The sequence below is a fragment of the Acomys russatus genome, chromosome 22, assembly GCF_903995435.1.
Source record: "Acomys russatus chromosome 22, mAcoRus1.1, whole genome shotgun sequence".
In the NCBI taxonomy this organism is placed as follows: domain Eukaryota; kingdom Metazoa; phylum Chordata; class Mammalia; order Rodentia; family Muridae; genus Acomys; species Acomys russatus.
This window is the reverse complement of record NC_067158.1, coordinates 34405133-34425904: the sequence shown is the minus strand read 5'-3', so window position 1 is coordinate 34425904 and position 20772 is coordinate 34405133. Positions and strand designations below refer to the sequence as shown.

The 20772-nt window shown below is 42.9% G+C and overlaps 1 protein-coding gene across 3 annotated transcripts in view; it reads right to left on the bottom strand.

Annotated features, from left to right (window-relative positions):
- Positions 1 to 20772, bottom strand: part of C1qtnf7 (C1q and TNF related 7) — a 100213-nt gene that overhangs the window by 50275 nt on the left and 29166 nt on the right. The window contains exon 1 of one of the 3 annotated variants that reach the window (XM_051164701.1): positions 12772 to 12928. The exons of the other annotated variants lie outside the window; for them this stretch is intronic. The gene's annotated coding sequence lies outside the window, so the exon portion shown is untranslated. Of the gene's footprint in view, positions 1 to 12771; positions 12929 to 20772 lie in introns of those variants that run through there. 3 annotated transcript variants of the gene reach the window in all.

Sequence of the window (20772 nt, the reverse complement as noted above, 5' to 3'; positions counted from 1 at the left end):
ACCTTTGCTCACTATTTGATTTTATTCTTCCATGTTCTCTTAACTTTATGCCATCTGGTTTCTGCCCCACCATCTATTTACATTGCCTACGACAAGGTCACCAATGAATGCCTCTGTCTGACTCTGGTCAGTTCTCAGTCCTTTGACTTGACTCTTCTCGCTACCTCTCAGCTTTCCTATAGCAGCTAGTCTCTTTCTTAGGACCTTTTCCAACTTTCTCTTCTCTGCCCTTAGGTCTACTCACTTCACCATCATCACGCCCCTTGTTTCTGTAACCCCAGTCAGTCGCAGAGCCAGGAAGATTCATTTCTAGCCCTGCCCTCCCTTCTGAATGCCATATTCACATCTACCCACACACCAGTTCTCACCGTGTGGTTTTCCTTTAGGTACACAACTCACACATATGAGATGGGGCCACCCCATCTTCCTCCACCTGTGCCTCATACTCCCTAATGTTTTAGATGCTTAGGCTAAGCCCTTCACAATCCTTTTGATCCCCCCAACTTCTTTGAAGATCTGGTGTTAATCATCTTTTTCATTCTCCTTAAACATTATCTCAACTCTTAGCATACAGGTATTTCCACTAGCCTTCCTTCTACGGATCTAGCAACCTTTGTCATCATCACCTGCTGCCACTAGGTGTGCACTGGATAAAAAGGACCCACTAGCCTCCCTAGCTCTCTCTCAGCCTTCACTATGTTTGTCTGTCTCTGTTTCTCTTTCTTTCTGTCACGAGTGCCCTCCTTCTTCACAACAAACCACCAATACCAAATATGTTATGGTGACTTTTAAATCATTTTTTATAACATCAACTACTCTCTATTTCTCACCATCTCTACCACTGTCACTTTTGTCTTTTTCTGCATTATCACCTGCTTAGGTTATTGACCTAATAAGGTTTTCCTGCTTCTGTCCTAGGAGAAGCCACTGGAACAACAGCAATCTGTCTGGGGTTCCAATGGCTTCCCGGAACAAATGCCGCAAGATTAGAATTGCCAACAGGATGCTCTGATGTTAGTTTCTTTCCTTCTTGAGGCCTCTTATTCTACTTTTACCTTCTCCCGTCCTTCACCTCTGACCATGCCGTCTGTACCACTCCTCAGTCATCCCAGGTACCCTCCCACCACGGTCTTCTTTCTGCATAGGTTTCCCTGGTGTGTGCATCTAGTCCATCTTATGCCATATAGCTACATGTATACCAGTCACTGTATGCTGCCTCTTCTTTCCCCTACATGTTCAAATTTCATGTTTCCAGTGAAATCCTTATGTCCCTGAATCAAAGACAAGTGGAGCCCATGTTGTCTTCTCTCTGGCCATGACTCCCAGACCCAGAGCACTGTCCAAGAGATCCTGCTCGCAGAGTGCTCCATGCTGCCTGCCAACGTTAGCTTTCTGGGACTCTTGCCTTCCCTGAGCCCATCTAACAGGATTCTAGCCATTTTTTACTTCAAGGTTGGTTCATCTCTGCTTTTTGTTGTTGCTGTTTTTGTTTTGTTTTTGTTAATAGATTCCTCAACTGGACTCTAAGGCCCAAGAGAAAAGGATTTTGTTGTTGCTCTTTATGCCAGCTCTGTCCTAGAGGACCACAAACATGTTGGGTCAGGTGCTTCCTAAGTACTCACCCCTGGGAATATTCTAGCATTTCTTAAAGGCAAGCCAAAGAGTCCTATGCTTGCTCATAAGGATTAAGGGGTGGGGGTGGGGGGGCAGGAGGGAGAGAACACAAATTAGTTCAAGAAACCCAAAAATCCTAACCACTGTTCGCCCAAGAGCCTTCTCCTGGGGGCTTGAAAAAACTGGCGGAACTGGCCTCCAGTCTAGCCACATTTTTGCTTCTTCCCTTCCTGCTTGGCTGAGGGGCAATGGGGTGAGTAAACGAGACTGTATTGAAGGTCACTACCTGCTGAGTTCTGTCTGTCAGCTGCCTGGGAGCTTCCCCAAACAACCCTACAGTTTCAAACAATCAAAGGAAGACAGTGTAAATCTGAAACATTTGAAGCCCACGACCCGATTCTGTTCGTGCTTATTAAAATCTTCAAAGGCCGAACATGAAAAATAGCCCTGTTTTAGATTATCTCCCTCCCACATGGCACGGCTAAAACCATTTTTATAGCGTGCAGTACAAAAACTCAAGATCTCAGTTTTCTTTCTGCGCACACCTCTTCCTGGCAAGGGTCCAGGACCCTCAAGCTCTGTGGGTCACAAGAGAGTATGTGTGGACAGAAGGCTTCCTTGAGTGTCTCTGCATTGGAGCCAAGTTATTTCCAAAACTAAGATGAGTTTAGAGACGTTACAGCTAAAGTTTAAGAAAGGCCCATGTGTTTCCCTTAGGAGACAAAACATGTGGGTGGTGTCCTGGGTTATTTTTATGTGAAGTATTTTGTAAATAAACATTCGTTATAAACCTCAGCCTTTCGAGGGAGGTGGGGTCGCAATCTTCTCTTCTAGTGCAGACTCCATGGCCCACCCCAGATGGTTCTCCCAGTGCACACTGGATCAGCTCACTGTCCTAACCTCAAGCAATGATCCTGAGGCAAACACTCCTCTACAGCCCCCGTCACTTGCAGCTATATTTTATTCTTTGTTGCTTTTCTCATGGGCAGGGGACACAGGTATCAGGCAGAATCTGGGTATTTAACACCAAACTCTCCCTCCCTCTCTCTTTATGGGGGTCTGTTTCGACTCACGTTGTATATATGAGTGCATGCATGTGTACGTACATTCATAGGTGTGCATGTTGAGGCCAGAAATTTCACATAATATTTTCTCTCATTCTCTATTGCTCGTCACTTTTGTGGGGGGTTAGGGTGGGGTGGGGTGGGAGATGGGGGGCTCTCCCAGATCACCTGGAACACCATCTTCCATCATTCTTTGATCTCTTCAAATTCTACTCCTGGGTGATTGTTTTCAGCTAATAGAAATGTTCAGGTGTCTTCCATCCTGAAGGAATCCTGACTTGGGTCCTTTGGCCATCTCTAGCCACTGCGCACACCTATCTTTCCAAAAAGCATAAGCTTGGCATGTTCAAAGCATCCTCCAAGCATAGCCAGGGGTCAAGGAAACAACACGTCTTTCTAAGAATGCTTCAGAGCTGGCCACCAGACAGCGTCCAGATGCACCTGCTCAACAATTTCTGCCTTCAAAGTAGTATGATTTGGAAATGATTTTCACTTTCACCTTCCAATGGCGTACGCAATAATGACTATTTCCAAATGACAACAATTTGAAGGCATAGAGCTTTAAATAGTTTCCAGATTTTCTTGCTGTATAGAATGGTCCAGCTAAGGTGAACTAGAAGTTAGAGATAGTCTTGAAAGTGAGAAGTGTAAGGGATGCAGGGTGCCTAGGCTCTGAGTAAGGTGTGGTCAGTGAGGCTGTAAATATTTATGTTGTCCTCTAGTGACTGGCTTTGAGGATTGATGCAGACAGTTGTTCAGTCAGGCAGTGCAAGTGATATTTTCAGGAAAGCCTTTCAGTAGTGGAGTGAGCCTCTGCATGCAAGGAGGCATGTGACTGAGCCTGGGACATCAGTGTTCTCCACACTTCTGCCCTACAGTCCACAACTCTGGACTATGAAGATCAGATTTGGGACGCAGGGTCTTTCATCATTTCTGTGGATGCTTCATCTTAGGAGACACACTAGGGACCATGGTTTGCCTCTGCACAGTTAATGTTACCTTGGACTTGATGCTCATAGGTAGGTCCAGCACCTACACCAAGAGGTTGTTCCATTGGGTTGCTGGTGTTTCTTGTGAGGCAAGAGGAATGCAATCCTTCCTCCACCAGACAGGGATTTGGCCTCTTTGGTCATGTGGGAGGTATTAATAATTTATTTTCTCCCAATAAACACAAGAAAAGGAATTTGTCTGCTTCTAGGCTAGGAGAAGATGGTCAGCTTGCAGACAGCAGGCTGCTTCATCTGAACAGAGACTCAACAGAAGTGCAGGAAGGAGCGAGCAAGGCTAGATCAAGGGATGGGAAGAGAAGAGCGAAAGATAAAAAATGACCTCCTGTAAGGAAGCTTGTCCATAAAAGTAAGAGGACAAATCAGAGGAGAGTATGAGAGGAGCATGGGGTTAATTATGAGGGACAGCTTGGAGCACACTGTGTTCCAGTAGATAGGAAGTACCAACATGAGTTTGAATGAATCATGCCTTGCTTTGTATGTGGGCGTTTATGTCAATAATTACATATGGGCATATTACATCAGTACCTTTCATGTCAACCAAGAGAGATGTGTGGGACTCACAAGGTTTGTTCTTTGTTGTAGATAAGAAAGGACACAGTGAGGCCAAATGGTAACTCACTAGAGGCAGAGTTCATAAGAATCCCTCCTGACTTTGAACAGTACGCTCAAATGCTCTCACCTCCGCCATCTTGTAGAAATGATACTTTAGCTGATGGGTAGAGTTTTGAGCATGTATGCAAATCCGTGGGCTCTTTTCTTGTTGGGTTGGTTTGTTTATTTGTTTCTCTTTTAGACTCTGCAGTCATGACAGGAGGTGATAAGCTTTCAGCATCCGTCTTAGACTGAAAACTATCTGAGGGACAGGGGAGATAATTAAAATGGAGAGAAACCCAAATGAAAGCTTGGCTTCATGGCTTGGGATGTGGACAACACGTTGCAATAGCCCAGTGCCTTTGTGGAGGCTGTATTTCACATCCCAACAACATGGAACAAATTGCACAAATGCGAGGAATTAGATCCCTTGGTAACAAACATTGAAGTCACTTTTTAAAATGTCACCAAATGGCTCTGTTAACTCTGTTTTGTAACAAGTCACAGGCAGATGGCACTTTGAAGTGTGTGATGCCTCTTGGAAAAACAAAATTGCTTAGGCATTTTTGTCTGGTTTGCTAAGATAGAGTGACGATGCCCCAAAATGAAAGGAGCTTGGCAGGCACTAGCACAAAAGGCTGGGTACCGTCAAGCTCTGACTGTTAGCTGCAAGTTGGGTTTCCCAAAGGCTTCCAGACTTGCAGACTAAAAGATGCAAAGCAAGGGGGGAAAGAAACTTTCTATTTTCTGAATGCCTACTATGTGCTTCTGTGGTTTATGACAATTACAGCTTATTTAATTCTCTTTTAATCCTTTCTTTCAACTTTTTACTTCATTTTATTGTTTTCAGACAAGGTCTCATTTAGTCTAGGTTGGCCTCAACTCCCTTGGTTGCTAAGGATGACCCTGACTTTAAGATACTCTGGATTGCTGAAATTACAGTGTGAACCACCACTCTGGTTTGTGCAGCTTGGGCCTGGAACCCATGGCCTCTTTGTTCTGAGCAAACACTCTGCCAGATGAGCTACAGACTCAGACCTTTCACTTTAAACATAAAATTTGAGGCCCAGAAGCACCCCATATCTTGTGAGCTGGGATTCAGAGCTTGCCCTGACACCCCAGACCTTCTGCTATCATTTACTCCAGGTAAAATTCCTACCCTGCCTGCCTTTATTGCTTATCCTAAAACTATTTTCATGCTTGGGAGAATTGTCAAAAGTTATAATAGACACAGAAAGTAAATATTGACATAATGTCTCATTTTTGTGTCAAATTTCAGATTTACTATTTTTGAAAGTAGGAATTTATAATGTGTCTTAATAAGTACTTATTCTAAACCCATTTCAAAGCATATTTCACTTGCCTCCCCCCTCCATATCAAACACTATAATGCAAAACACACAGGCTTCAAAATCATTGTGTAGCTGGAGGTAGCCATATTCTATTCATTGTTGGGTTGACAATTTGCACATTTGTGTTCCGAAAAAGAGTTTCCCATGCTAAATTAAAAGGCAACATTAAACAAAGAAATAACTGACTTTTTTTTCAACTCAACACTAGAGGTACAGCAACTGATTGCCGTTGTGAAAATGGAAGCCACATGCTGACATTGATGGGGCAAGAATTTGCAAGAGGATGGGTTTCCTGAGGGCATCCTGAGCAGCTGCACCACCCTTGGACCACCTACATTTGAGCTTCTTGTTATGTGTTGAGATAAACTGCTAGTTGCTAAAGGAACTGGTCTTGTGATACTTATAGGAAGTACGATGCTAACTGATACCCCCTGCCTCCCATAATAGAAATTTAAAAGAATTCCATTTTCCTAATTTAGTACTACATCCATGCCAGGCTTTTTTTTTGGGCGGGGGGTCTGGATTTATTTCTCCAAAATATTGGAACTTTAACAAGAGACTCTGAGGGAATGGTGCTTATTTTGTTGAGCACAGACTGGGGCAGAGTGGGGGTCTCTCCCTGGTTGTTGAAAGATGGTGCCCAGAGTCATGGTCCAAGAGACCGTCATCCTTCCAGACTATCTAAGACAGAGGGAGTGTGAGTGAGCAGGCATTGGACTCCACGTGGCCAACCATTTTGCTTTGCATAGATACAGATGTGACCTTTGGAGAGTGAGAAAGGATCTGGAGGGACAGCTTTGTCTGTTTTTACCTTGGGGAAGGACCACACTGAAGCCATAGCAGACATATATGATAATCAATGTGGTTTTAATAGACCTCCAAGGAAGACATTTCCTCAGCCCCTTCCCTCTGGACACCATATCAACACTGAAAAAACTTGCAGTAAATTATTATTTTTTTATTTTTTGCAGTACATTCTTGTTTCATGTAAATAGATGTGTAATTCCTGTGAAGAAAATGAAAGCACCCTCTGTTTGTCTGAGGCAGAGCGAAAAGTTAGTGGACTGTACAGGGTGGAGGTCAAAGGTCACACTGGAGTTCTGTTTACTCACTATCTCACAAGCTGGTAAACTTTCTCATGACTCCATTCAAATAAGCTTCATGGTACAATCACTGTCTTCCATCCCCCAAAGTCATAGGAAAGAACTAACACCCAGGATACACTGCTGGGGATATTTGTAAACACTGTTTTGTGGCAGTACCAAATTCTTTCTTACCCTGTCGCAGCTCAGCACCCATCTCATGCCGAATCTGCCAAAGTGTCCTACATGTGTAGTCTACTGTACGTGGGCTAATGGACTACAGCTTCTCATCCTCTTCCCTCATACTTTTCTTTCCCTAAGTTTTAGTTTTGAAACTTGTCCCTAGAACAAAAATATTTAAAATATTTTTTGCAATTTGGCAAGAATCGCACTTGTTGTAACGTGTAGTCCAAATTAGAAAACGAAATTCAGCCTTGGTAATCAACCCGTGCATCTCGGCTGTGGATCCATAATTCAGATTTATAGTCTGGAAACAAAGGCAAAATGCAGCAATGAAACAATAGTCTGGATCCTTACAGATAAGACTATTCTGGCTGCAGTTGTTTGGGTAACTGAAGGACAAAGACTCCTCTGGGGCAGGCTTTCTGCGTGGGGACCTCCTCTTTGGGTAGGTGCTGTTTCAGACCTGTGAGGACATATCCCAGACCAGTTGTGTTTAAAAGCTGTACACATGACTCCTGGCCAGAAAATTGGGTTGGCTGCCTGCCCGCAATGCTGCACGTTGGATCCATAAACACTTGTATGATTTCAGACTTGAAGCCACACAGGAAGTGACCATGAAGGCATACAATCCACTCCAAGTCTGCCATATCCTGGCTCTGTCTTCTCTAATGACTTAGTCCCTAGAAATGGCGATGATTAAAGCTTTTGAAAGAGAAATAGTTATCTCATCTTCATCTAGGACTGCCCCCCCCCAATGTAGCTCTGATGAGGGAGAATGTTATTTAAAAACCCAGAAAATAGAATATGGAAGCAAATGTTCTTTTCACATACTTACTCCTAGCACTATACTAAGAAACAAAAAGTAAACTCCAAAACAGCATTTCAAGGCTAAAAGAAAAATCCTGTAGATTTATCACGGTTCTGCAGTTCATGGGTGATAGATAAATCAAATCTGAAAAGTGTTTCACTGGGGCTGGAGATACAGTTCAGTTAGTAAAGTACTTGTCTGGAAAGAGAGAAGAACTGACTGAGTTCAGTCCCCAGAATCTGAGTGAAATTTCCTAGCATGGAGGTGCACACTTGCAGACCAGTAGTGGAGAGGCAGGCATATTCCTTAGCCAGCCTAGCATGCTTGATAAGCTCTATGCTAATGGGAGACCCTGGCCAAAAAATAAAAAAGGTGGACAAAGGCTGTGGAAGATCTGAGGTGATCTTTTGCCTTTCAAGCATGCACATATGTGTACACATACACACATGAATATGCACATGATAATAAATTACTTTTAAACAGTGTCTGTGGCTTCTGGATTTAGTTGTGTATTTCCTTATGGCCAAAGTCTGTGCTAAATGCCTCTTCATCAGCGATGATGAGTCCTCAAGAAGTGTCCCTTCCTTCTGTCCATTAACTTATTTTTTTCTTCACTTAGTCTGCGAAAAGAACACTTGGGTCTGCAGTTCTTTTGTTTGTAGTTTCCTCTAAAGCAGAGATCTGTGTGAGAATGTGTACTTTTGTTCTTGCTTATGGCCGTATCTAGAGCAGTAGTTTTCAACCTTTGGGGTCAGGCAACCCTTTTAAAGGAGTTGCCTAAGGCCATCAGAAAACACAGATAATTACATAATAATTCATAACAGGTACCAGGCATGGTGGTGCATGCCTTTAATCCCAGTACTCGGGAGGCAGAAGCAGGCGGATTGCTGTGAGTTTGAGGCCAGTCTGGTCTACAACGCGAGTCCAGGACAGCCAAGGCTACACAGAGAAACTCTGTCTCAAAAAAAAAAAAAAATCATAACAGTAGCAAAATTGTGGTTATGAGGTAGCAATGAGAATAACCTCATGGTTGGGGTCACCACCACCACATGGGGAACTGTAATTCAGGGTCACAGCATCAGGAATCTTGAGGACCACCGCTCTAGAGTAATGGTTAGCACATGTTGGGTGTTCATTAAATGCTGATGGGCAAAGTAGGAGCAGAGCTGAAGCACCCAGGAGGTCCTGTTGGGCACATATCACGCGGAACCCTGGGCTAAGCTGATTCCGTCTGTCACACAAGCTTTAGAGCTAAGTGATGTGCTTGGAGTCCTGAAGTTGAAAGGTGAAGGAGAGAGAGTTATTTCCTTTCATTTCCTGACATTGTTTCATGGTTCCTGTTCCCCTCTGCTTCCATGACCCCTGTCGCAGACATGAAGTTCCCAGCTTGCATGCATGTGTTTGGCCTTGCTCCATTTTGGTTTTCATATGCTTGTGCTGTAATAGTCAGCAGAGACATCAGCTTGAAGACATTTTACTCAACACGTTAAGTAGATAGAAGATTTTAAAATAAATTTCTCACAACATAGGTATTATAAGTGCCTTTTTGTTTGTTGGTAAAGTCTATTAACTGATTTTAAAATGATTTACTTATTTTATTTTGCGTGTAGGAGTGTTCTGCCTGCATGTCTGTGCAGCATGTGCACATTGTGCCTGCAGAATCCAGAAGAAGGCATCAGATTCCCTGGAACTGGAGTTACAGATAGTTATGAGCTGCCACGTGGGGGTGGTGGAGATTGAACTAGAGTCCTTTGAGGAGAAGCCAATTCTCTTAACTACTGAACCATCACTATAGCCCCTTAACTGATTTTTAAACTGATTTTTAAAAATTCACTTATTAGTAATAAAAAAAAAAAGCTAGATGAGAGCAATCTTCTGTTCTGCTATTCACTGAAGCCTGATGCAGTAAAAGGAACTGGTGACAAAAGTTAGATGGTCACATGGCTTAGAAGGTGACACAGGCCAAAAGAGGAGGAGCTTCACTGCACATAAACAAGACTTAGTATTACTATTACATACTTGCATACTTACTATTCCATAGCCCTGACTTAGTATTGATTCTGGCAACAGGACATAACACAAATTTGTGAGGGGAGAAAATGGCCCACCTCTTGTTCTCAACAGAGCTCTGCTTTCCTCAGGTAAAGGTCAGGCTTGACACTTAACCTTCATACAGGCTGGCTGAGCACAGTGACTGGTGAACTCTTTTCTTCTTTTCAATTTATTATAATTTATTCAGGTTATATCCTGAATGTTATCCCTTTACTTGTGTCTTCCCCCTTCCCATCCTCCCTCCCGCTTCCACCCTATTCCCCTCTTCTAGATCTCTGACAGAAGGGGACCTCCTCCCCCACCATATGACCATAGCACATCAGCTCTCATCAGATAGCCTGCTTCCCCTTTCTCTGTATGCCCACCTGGCCTGCTCTCCAAGGGGGAAGCGATCAAATCGGGGGCACCAGAGTTCATGTCAGAGGCAGTCCCCGTTCTTCCCACAACCATGGAGAATGGTTTATCCACTCGCTAGATCTGAACAGGGGGTCTACGTTTACTGCATTCATTGTCCTTGGTTGGTACAACAGTTTGTGCAAGGCCCCCTGGGTCCAGATCTGCTGGCTTTGATGGTCTCCTTGTGGGGCTCCTGAACCCTTTGGGTCCTTCTACCCACCCCCCCAACTCTTCCATAACCACTCTCAGCGCTCCAGACTGGTGATCTCTTATGTGCAACTGAGTGCTCTGTATGATTTGCTGACAGGGAACCACAGGCACCTGCAATTGTAAATGAAGCTTTGTGCCAGGAATGGTGAGAAGCTGCTTCATAGAGACTGGGAGCAGCCCTGGCAGGCTCCCTGTTTCCTTTTGGGGCAGGCACAGCCCCAAAACATGGGGTCATGAAAACACGCAGGCTGTGGAATTAGAACATCTGTTTGAATCCTATCACTGTTAACACAGAGCCTGGAGCCAGCCATATTGGGTAAGTTTTTTCATCCTTTTGAGCTTCAGACGGTTGTTGCATGAAATCAAGGTCAACAGTGCTTTCTCATCAATGTCTTGAATATCAGATATTTACATGACGATTCATGACAGTAGCAAAATTGCAGTTATGATGTAGTGATGAAATAATTTTATGGTTGAGGTCCCCAGAACACGAGAAACTATATTAAACGGTCACAGCATTAGGGAGACTGAGAGCCACTGTACTAAGGGAAGTCATGTGAGAGATTACAACCAAAGAGATGAAAGTGTAGAAGTTTAGCAAAAATGAAAGTAGATCATTTTTTCCCTGATTCCGGTGGCCGGCTGCCTATGTGACTCCGGGATAGCTTTAGTCTTCTCATATATCAATGAGGGGAAAAAATACCTGTAGCATGAACTACAAACCTTACTTGATTGACTGCTGCTTATATATTAGAGCGAGGAAACTGAGGTGCAGGGGCATTACATAAGCACACAGTCAAACAGAAGCCAGTTTGTTTTATGTCCCCAGCCTTTCAGTTTCAGATTCTGTACTCCTTGGCAGCTTATCCTCAGAGCAGGCACGGAGTGGCCAGGTAACGGATCAGACCCACTATGAACGCTCAGTAACATTTCCCCTTAAATTATCTCCATTTACCTCCTAAATTTGCTTCTTTCTGTCTGACGGTGCAACACGGCACGTGTGTCAGACAGTAAGCATCCAGTGTCATTAGCTACCACCTGTGCTGCATTAGGATCCCCCCCCCCCACATACACACACCTGTCCCAGCAGGGTTGACATTTGTTGCCTCCTACTGTCAGTGTAGTGCGCCGATGACATCTACTTAGGTGAAGGCGAGGGGCTAGATATGACCTCAAAGTGAAAATGCTGTGTTCACTAGAGGGCTGAACATGAACTGGACTGTTAGGAATTTTTGATAACTTTTAGATCTTATTAACTTTTATAGTATCTTAAGTGTCTGCTGACAATTACTAAGAATGAGGCCACCACCACCACCACCACCACCTCCACCATCACCATCAGATGCCGTCATGTAAACCCAAATTACACAAAGGGAAAAAGTAAGACAGATTTTATTAGCTAGCATTAAGAGTGCTTATTCTTGTGGATTTGGGAACATTCCAGGGAGTCTGGAGCACACACTTTAAGCAGGGTGTGGGACCTTGGAAACATAAATGAAAACACATTGGGAGATACAATCTGATGATTGGGCAGGCAGTGATATCCTGGGACACAAATCTCACATAACCATTGAACTATGACGAGGAACCTAAAAATCAAAAAACAAAAAACACTGGATTCTTGAAGAAGCTGGCTGTAAAACCTTATGGCAGAAAATTTGTTCTAAATAAAATGCTCTCCTCTACAATTCCAAAGTCACAAACCACAATCCAATTTAAAATACTGGTGGAAAGAAATGCATGTTGACATCGCACGGCACTTATGAAAGCATACATTCTATTCCTGGAACTGCTATTAATGAAAATACATCCTTTCTCCTACAGATGCTTATGTCCCTGTCCCGCATTATCCCCACAGCCACGTGGAGTGGCACATTTGTTTAATCATAAAACGGACAGTAAATAAATCAGCACTCTTAACGAAATACAAACCGAGCACAGGATCTATCCCACTACAAAGAACTCTACAAGGAGCAGCGTTGGCTCAGATGTTCTTTCTCCTCCGTTAGAATCTTACAGCAAATCAAAGGAGGCATCTTCACCCTGGGCTCAGCAGGAGCAGCCTTACAGACAATCCTGTCATTCAGGGGAGGTCAGAGGGCTGCTTCTGTTTGCTCCCAAGCAGAGTCATGCTGCTCTGGAGTATTGATCTGTGGTTAGGGGGATTGTAACTTTCGAGCACTTCAAAACTAACGCAGGCAAAACTAAGCCCGAGTTTCACTTTCTCTCTTCAGTTTGGCACCAGTGTCCCCCAGAAACGTTTTATTGACTAAGCCTAAATCAGTAAACACCCCCAAGCATCAGAGAAGCAAACAGAGAAGTGTAAGACCTCGGAAGCCAAGAGTCTTCTCCAGGGTGAAAATAGCCTGAAGATGTCTGCGTGGATCGGGGCGAGGGCTGTTTACTTACAGTGTTTGCCAGAACTTCCAACAGCTGGATGCTTGGAACTCTGCACAGATGTGGACTTTAGCTCAAAGCCCCTTCCTTTTGGCTGCAAGAAGCACTCACTTTTTACCCCTTTGGCTTCAGATTGATATGTGCTTTCCTGATTCACTTTTAAAAGCACACTCTCCAGCTTCAAAGGGTGGTGGTGCATAGAGGGAGGCTGCAAGGCCAGGGCATCCAATGGTGCTGGAGTTGCTGTAGGGCGCTGACTATTTGAAGCAACTTCATAAATAAACAAACAAACTAAATAAATAAATATCCCTTTTTATCTTCTGGCTTGCTCCCTAAATCCTATTTGGGAAGGAGTATTGAGTCTTGATACTATCTAAAGTTCAAGTTGAATGTCACATGTTTTGTATGTGGGAAATCGAGGCTCTCTGGCAGATATTCCGAGACCAGCTGCTCTTGTTTCTTTCCTTTTTAAAATTTTATTTTACTAGTTTATTGAAATTACAACTCAGTTGCTATCCCATCACTTTTATCTGCCCACTCCTCCCTCCCTCCCTCCTGCTTTCACCCTATTCTGCTCACCTAGGCCTATGACTGAGGGGGACCTCCTCCCCCACTATATGGGCATAGGCTATCAAGTCTCATCTTGGTAGCCTGCTTATTCTTTCTTTGAGTGCCATCAAGACTCCCCACCAGGAGGAGGTGATCAAATATGGGGCATATGGGACATCAGAGTTAGTGTGAAAGTCAGTCCTCACTCTCCACTCAACTGTGGAGAATGTCTTGTCCATTGGGTGGATCAGAGTAGGGGTTCGATGTTTACTACGTGTATTGTCCTTGGTTAGTGCAATAGTTTGAACAGACCCCTCTAGCCCTGATCCATCCATCACAGTGTTCTTCTTGTAGGTTTCTAGGACCCTCTGGGTCCTTCTAGTTCCCCATCTCCTATATTTGTCTTGCATACAGTCCCAGTGGGATGTCCACACAACAAGGACATATGCTCAATCATGTTCATAGCAGCCTTATTCATGATAGCCAGAACCTGGAAACAGCCTAAATGTCCCTCAGTTGAAGAATGGATAAAGAAACTGTGGTACATTTACACTACGGATTACTACTCAGATATTAAAAACAAGGAAATCCCGAAACTTGTGGACAAATGGATGGAACTAGAAATGATCATACTGAGTGAGTTAACCCAGAAGCAGAAAGACTCACATGGTATATACTCACTTATAATTGGGCACTAGCCTAAAAGGCATGTCCTATGAAAGTCTTCACCTACCAGGAGATTAGGACAGATGTGCTCTTGTTTATTAATTGCTGCTAGAGAGAATATTTGTGATGGCCATCAATGTCATCACCTTCAGTTGGCCGTGGAAAGATGTGAAGGTCAGGGTTTGCAGAGCTCCACAAGGATCACATAGCTGGGAGAAGATCTGGACCTACCCCCACCCAGTCTTTAGTTCTATGTCCACAGTGGGAGGTGGAAGCAGATACAGGGTTTTGAAACTGGATTTTGACCTTTAGGATGCCTATCACTGGACAAGGTTCTTTATGTCTCGAGTTACGGTTCTGAACGCTATAAAATGGGATGGTAATATCAGCGGCCTTCGCTTGGGTGTATAGTGGGGTGTTCTTGAGAAAGTGCTCCATCAAGGATCTAAGCAATTGCACCATGGGATGAATGGGATGACCCCATTCTCATCCCTCTATCCTCCTTTGCTTTCCTGAATTCCTTTTAGGTTATTGGAAGAAGGCACTGAGATACTTTTTTTTTTAATTTAATTTTTTTAAGACTTATTTATTATGTATATAACATCCTGCTTGCATACGTGTCTGTCTGCCAGAAGAGGGCACCAGATCTCATTATAGATAGTTGTGAGCCACCATGTGGTTGTGGGGAATTGAACTCAGGACCTCTGGAAGAACAGCCAGTGCTTTTAACCTCCGAGCCATCTCTCCAGCCTCACACTGAGATACTTTTAAGTGAATAAAAAATTTGGATTTTGGTCACAAAACATGACAAGACATAGAGAAAATGTGAAAACATGCCATGCCAGACAAAGCTGCATAGTCTGCCTAGACATTTCCTCAGAGAAAACACTGGATGTGGGAATAAAAAAGTCAAGACAAGGCCACTGCCTAGAATACTCATCAACAAAGGGAAGCCCAAGGAGCCACCGAAATTCTCCAAACCAGTTTCCTCACTGGAGATATGATTCCTCTTTTTGCTGTGGTGACGACCTTGAGGGGGTGAGTAAGTCACGAGGGTGGAGTCCACACTAATCAGATCAGTGACCTCATGAAAAGACCTGGATGGTCCTTTTTACCCGTCCGCCATATGACTACATAACATGTGGCCTGTCCGGAGGATGCAGATGATAATCTCATAAGCGAAGGCAGGCTCCTTACCAGACGTTGAACTGCCTTTCACTTTGATCTTGGACCTAACAGTCTCCAGATCAGTGAGGAATAAATTGTTTATAAATTACATGGTCTGTGGCATTTTCCCATAGCTTGACTACTGAATTAAGACAGTAGTCTCTCCAGCATAGAATACAGAAAAAATCCGGTTGACGGACTGGGGTCATTTCTGTTTCCCACTTCATCCATGGCATTTGTTCACAGTCCCGATGCCAGGACTCCTGTCCCATCTCTTCTTTTTCTAAGGAGTTCATTTTACTCTTTCTCTGCCATCCACCTCTTGATAGTTGTCTCACCATGATTGCCACTTTTGATTTTTCTTTTACAGAGTACAAATTGTCTTTCCAATCTCTTTATCCTTACAATAGGCACAGATGCCAAATAAAGGGAGACCTGCTTTCCCTCTTGAAAGTGTACATGGTCCACATCTAACTCATATTTAATTATGCCATTGACTTCCATCGGTCTTTCACAAACTCATTTTTAAAATGTCATTTAGGTTAGGACTTGCGTCTCCTTTTTGGCAAGAACAGTTTCTAATTAAAGTTTTGTCTCAGTGAGCTCGACCTGACATGTGAATGTTGGGAGAATTTAGCTCAGTCTGTGAGTGAGGCTAGAGAGAGGGAGAACAAAGCTAGTTTTGAGAGCTCTGACTTGTGCCCGCCAGAACCCTGTGCTGTCTGTGTGAGCCCTGCCCCCATTCATCCTATCTGTACATAGAAACTCTCAGTTCTGACTCATTAATCCCTAGTTCAGTTGATCTGAGAGAATACAGTCACTCATAGGATCAGGAGAGGAAAAGGGACTTGGAAGGCAGCCCTGGGGATCCCTGCAGGGGCCCACAGAGCTGAAGGCAACAGCTCTGGCCACTGACCAGAATGCCATCTCCCTGTTTTCTTTTCCCCAGTCAGCTCAAACTCTGATCTTATGCTCCTTCTTTTGGGGAGTTTTCTTTTTGATTACCTCCACGCTTATCTTTCATATGATCTTATAGCATTCAACATTTCTCCTTCATAAAAAAATTCCCCTTTTGTAAAACTTCATAAATGTGCTTCATCATGATTGTAATTGTAAAAGTGCGTATGTGCTGCCCAGATAGCACAACATCTGTCTGCCTTACTGACTGTAAGTTCCCTGACTGCAGAGATGTGCTCTTAGTAAAGACCTCTCCATCCATTTTACTGACACATGAGAATCTATAAGGGAAGGGCGGGGCCGGGGGACGTGCACTGAATAAGGGCTAGCTAACAGAGAAGATAACAGAAAGGTACTACGAGGTTCACTGCAGCAGCAAGAGTGGCAAAAATATACCTGTCAGAATAGTCTGATGGATTCCCCTTTATTAAATTCTCTGTGTAAGTCTTAATGTATTTCCCACATTCTACTTGGCATAGAGCTGCTGGTTTGCTACCCAAGGATATGTTCTTTAGAGTGAAGACCTTTGGTCTCCTCTTTGGCATTCGGATCAACTTCTGACCTCCTGGAAGTGCTCCTTAGTGCAGGTTCTGCATGAGGGGCTCCCTGCTCATCACTGCCATTGGTCCTCTCTAGAAAGCGAGGAGACAGGACTTTGATGGAGCAAGGCATCAAAAGGCATAGGAGCACAAATTTTTTTGCAGAGAACGACATTCTCAGCCCAAATGACTGCATATAAAAAGAAGTAGACTGCATAAAGCTGGGCTTAGAGGGCTAAGGAACATAGCTTTATTTGCTGGGCTTCAGGGAAAACGGATTATAGCAGTGAAAGTGTCATGCTTATGAAATGTTTTATTAATATCTGATTTTTTTAGTGTCTAGATAACAATAAGAAAACACATATTGAATTGTTTTATAAACTGAAAAAAAGCCCTTTAAAATATTTTTATTACAAATTCTTTTGGATGGAGATAACCAGATTATTAGACTAAGGAATCATTGTTAGAAATTGAATTATTTATACGATTCTTTAATTTGCAGCCTAAAAAGTTTGATTAATTTTCTTTTGATCTCTCTTCAAAGACTAGACCATAAACTCTCAGGGTCTTAAGTGTCAGTGATTGGGATACGCTTTCGGCTCAGTGGAACTCCTACTTGGTTTCCTTCCTTTTTTCCCTCCTCCTTCTCTCTCTCCTTCTGCCTCCCCCCTCCATTTCTTCTCTTGTTTGCTTTCTTTTCTTCTACCTCCTCCTCTTTTTCTACACCCCTTCTTTTTCTTTCTCTGTCCTCCTCTCCCCTCGCTCCCCATTTCCTTCTCTAGTTCTCCAGGAACTGGCAACCTGGAGCCTCGAGGCAGAATCCACAGTCCCAGGCCAGTGAGGGGCTCATAAGGATTGGCAACAGTAGAGATGTAGAGGACATTATTTTTCAGGGTAGTGGCCAATCCCCAAAATTCTGTCAGTTTATATGATACTTGAGGAGCTTCAATGTAGGATTCTTTTTTTTTTTTTTTTTTTTTTATAACACTCTATTGTGGGTGCCAAGCTATTCTGTGTCTCTGGGTTTATAGCAAAACAACACCATTTTTCTCCAGTTGTTGCTCCACAACCCCTGCAATAAAACATTTTATTTAGAACCAGTTACACACTCCTGGGAAGCTAGGGAAACAAAAACATTAAATACTAACAAATAAACTAAGCTAACTTGCCTACTGATGATATCTTTTGTTAAGTGCAAAACCGCACTCCCCCTGCAAAAAGTTATGAGCATAAAGATCAATGGGGCTGTGGGTCTTCTTGAGTTTTGTGCCATTCAGTGGAACTTAATGCATGCATAGGTTCCCTGTTCTTACATTTTTAAAAAAGGCTTTGATTTCTTCTCTTAATTCCCTTCCTAGAGTGATGCTTATTTTTCCCAATTGGGTGCTAATGGACAGGACTAACGGTTCCTGGGCATATCTCACAGTTCAAGCTTTTTAGTCACTTTGTTATTTATGTCCAGTTGTGTTTATTCATGTTCTCAAATAGAATATTTCTCATCTGTATTGTATTCATTTCCATGCCTTACTTTTCTTTGTCTGGGCATGACCGCATTATATGTAGATGGCCACAGCAGAGTTTAACATTTCTTGGGTTTTAGTTGCTCCGTTCCTGAAGTCATGGGAAGGGGTTTGAAGATGGCAGGGCTGGGAGGGAGAGTCTTTTAAAAGGCTGATTAATTTCCTTATGGCGTAAAGAAGAGCCAGCCCCTGCTTGCTGGACTACACTAGGTATCTCCTTTAGCGTGGCTCCTCCTACATCAGCCCACTTGTCCCTGTGACTTCTGTGCATTACAGAACAGGCAGAATTTCCAACAAAATGTGGCCATTTTGTACTTTTCCGTAGATTTTTTTAAATCAAAATGTACGTCTTTCTCTTATAAATGACCTGGTTTTAGGTATTTTTGTTATATCAAAAGGAAATGAAGAAAGGCGGTGTGCTAAGGAGGAGACCAAAAAATGCAGTGCTATTGCCATCATTCCCAAATATTTATAGTTGACACCATAGGAAGCAAAAGAAACAGGTCTAACTATTGTGTCAGAGAAGGCAATGTTATCACTATGGTTCTATAATAAAAATTTATACTTAATGCAAGAACTATTTTGGGGATCAAACCCAAGGCTAAGGCATATGTGTACATGTGCGCATTATCATGGAGTTTAATCTAAGCAAATTTAAAAAGAGCCATAGAAATAGTATACATTTGAGAAGAAATAAAAGTGACATCACTGCTATTGAGCATAATCCGATTAACCTGACAAAAATCTAGCTATACAAAACAGACATGCAAAAGTCACTTTCTCTCATAATAGTAACACAAGGAATGTTAAAATCTAACAAGTGGCCCAAAATGCTTCTGCTTTCTCTAAAGAGTGACAGTAACCTTTCCCTGTGTGTTTTCCTGTTTTGTTTTGTTTCTGTTTTTTTTTTTTTTTTCCCTTCCACTGACTCTGAACCAACCCAACATGCGTGCGACGACTCACAAGATCCTCACGAAGACTTGTTTTTTTCTTCTCATTTTATCCCGAGTCTTTGGCCACAAGTGAACCTCTGTCCCTTTGTAACTGGGACACCATTTTCTTTCAAAGCATGACCCTAACATATTTAACTTTTTCACATTATTTTCATCAGTGCAGTATAACAACGTATGTTATTATAGGCGTGTATTTCAGAAGGTGATCTTGGCTGCACACTCATGATGTGGTTGGCTTGTCAAGGATAAATAGACTCCTCTCTGAGGACCGATGTAAATCTTCTCTATTGCAGCCAATGAGCTTAAGAGGGGAATCATGGCCAACATTGGAATGTGCTAGCACGGTTCACGAGTCTTGTGTAATCATGTGAATTTATCCTCACTGCTGTATGAAGATAAAATTTAGGTCTTTCTAATGAAATCTTAAGTATAGCAAAGGGCGGGACCAAGACCGAAAGCAGATAGTGGGACCAAACCCTTCCTCAATACCACCTAAAAACACCGCTAGCATTGTAGATTATGGTATATTTCTTTCTAATTAGAGTTCAAAATGTTTAGGTTCTCAAACCCAGCCCACACCATCTGGACTCTGAGAGGAATGTAGCTCAATGAGCTGGGCCAGCTGACTCAGCTCAGCCTGTCTAACTAAACATGTGTAGAGCAACAGTGAGTGAATGGGTGACATAGTGGTGCTGGGTGAGGAAAAAAATCATAAAAGTTGTTGAGAACTATGTCCTGAGGGGGCATAGGCATTAGCATCTGGAATGAGTGTGTGTGTGTGTGTGTGTGTGTGTGTGTATGAATGCGCCATGGAGTATGTGCATAGATTTTATTATAACTTGCTTCAGTTAGTTTTTTCCTTCCGCCATGTGGATGTGGATGAGGGGGATTTGAACGTAGGTCGTCAGGCTTGGTGGTATGTGCCTTTACCTGCTGAACTGTTTCACCAGCACCATATCATTCTTAAGACTACAATTTAGAAGGCTCCTTTCTCCATTGACAGCTCTTCTTTTAAAGACTGTAAATTGTTTTCTCCCTAATGTTAAGACTCTGATTGGAAAGTTTCAAAGACAAGCTTAGCTTCAAAGCATAGTTTGTGACCAAAAAGCATTTCCTGGTTTACTTCACAGATGATGACTCAAGAGAGCAAGGTCCCAAGTCTCAGCATTTTTCTTTATTAATAATTTGTTTCTCTGACAACAATAAAACCGAGACTCCCTTAAAAATCTGGTCTCATGCCCTCCCAGTTCTGCCTCCTCATCCCAAACCATCACTATTCTCTTTCTCATTCTTCATCTTCAGACCAACACTATGACTGCGCAGTCTCGGCAGCCCAGCACACACGTTTCTTGTCTTAATCAACAATTAAGCTTCCACTCATTTCTCAGATTATTTGGGAATTCGTGTGTTTACTGAGGCCTGGCTTGTTTTACAAACAATACATAACAGCTACTTTGGAGAATCCAGACAAAATTCAAATTGCATGTTATTTAAAAGGTAAATGTGATGGCAAAGAGAAAGCACAAGAAATGGTTTGCCCACGGCTGAGCAGTTTCCCACAGCATGGACTTTCTGTGATAAAACCCAGGGAACTCCTAGGCAAATTAGACAAAGTTGTTTACTGGATCTTTGAGTCAAACAGTAAATATAAAGTGTGTCCTG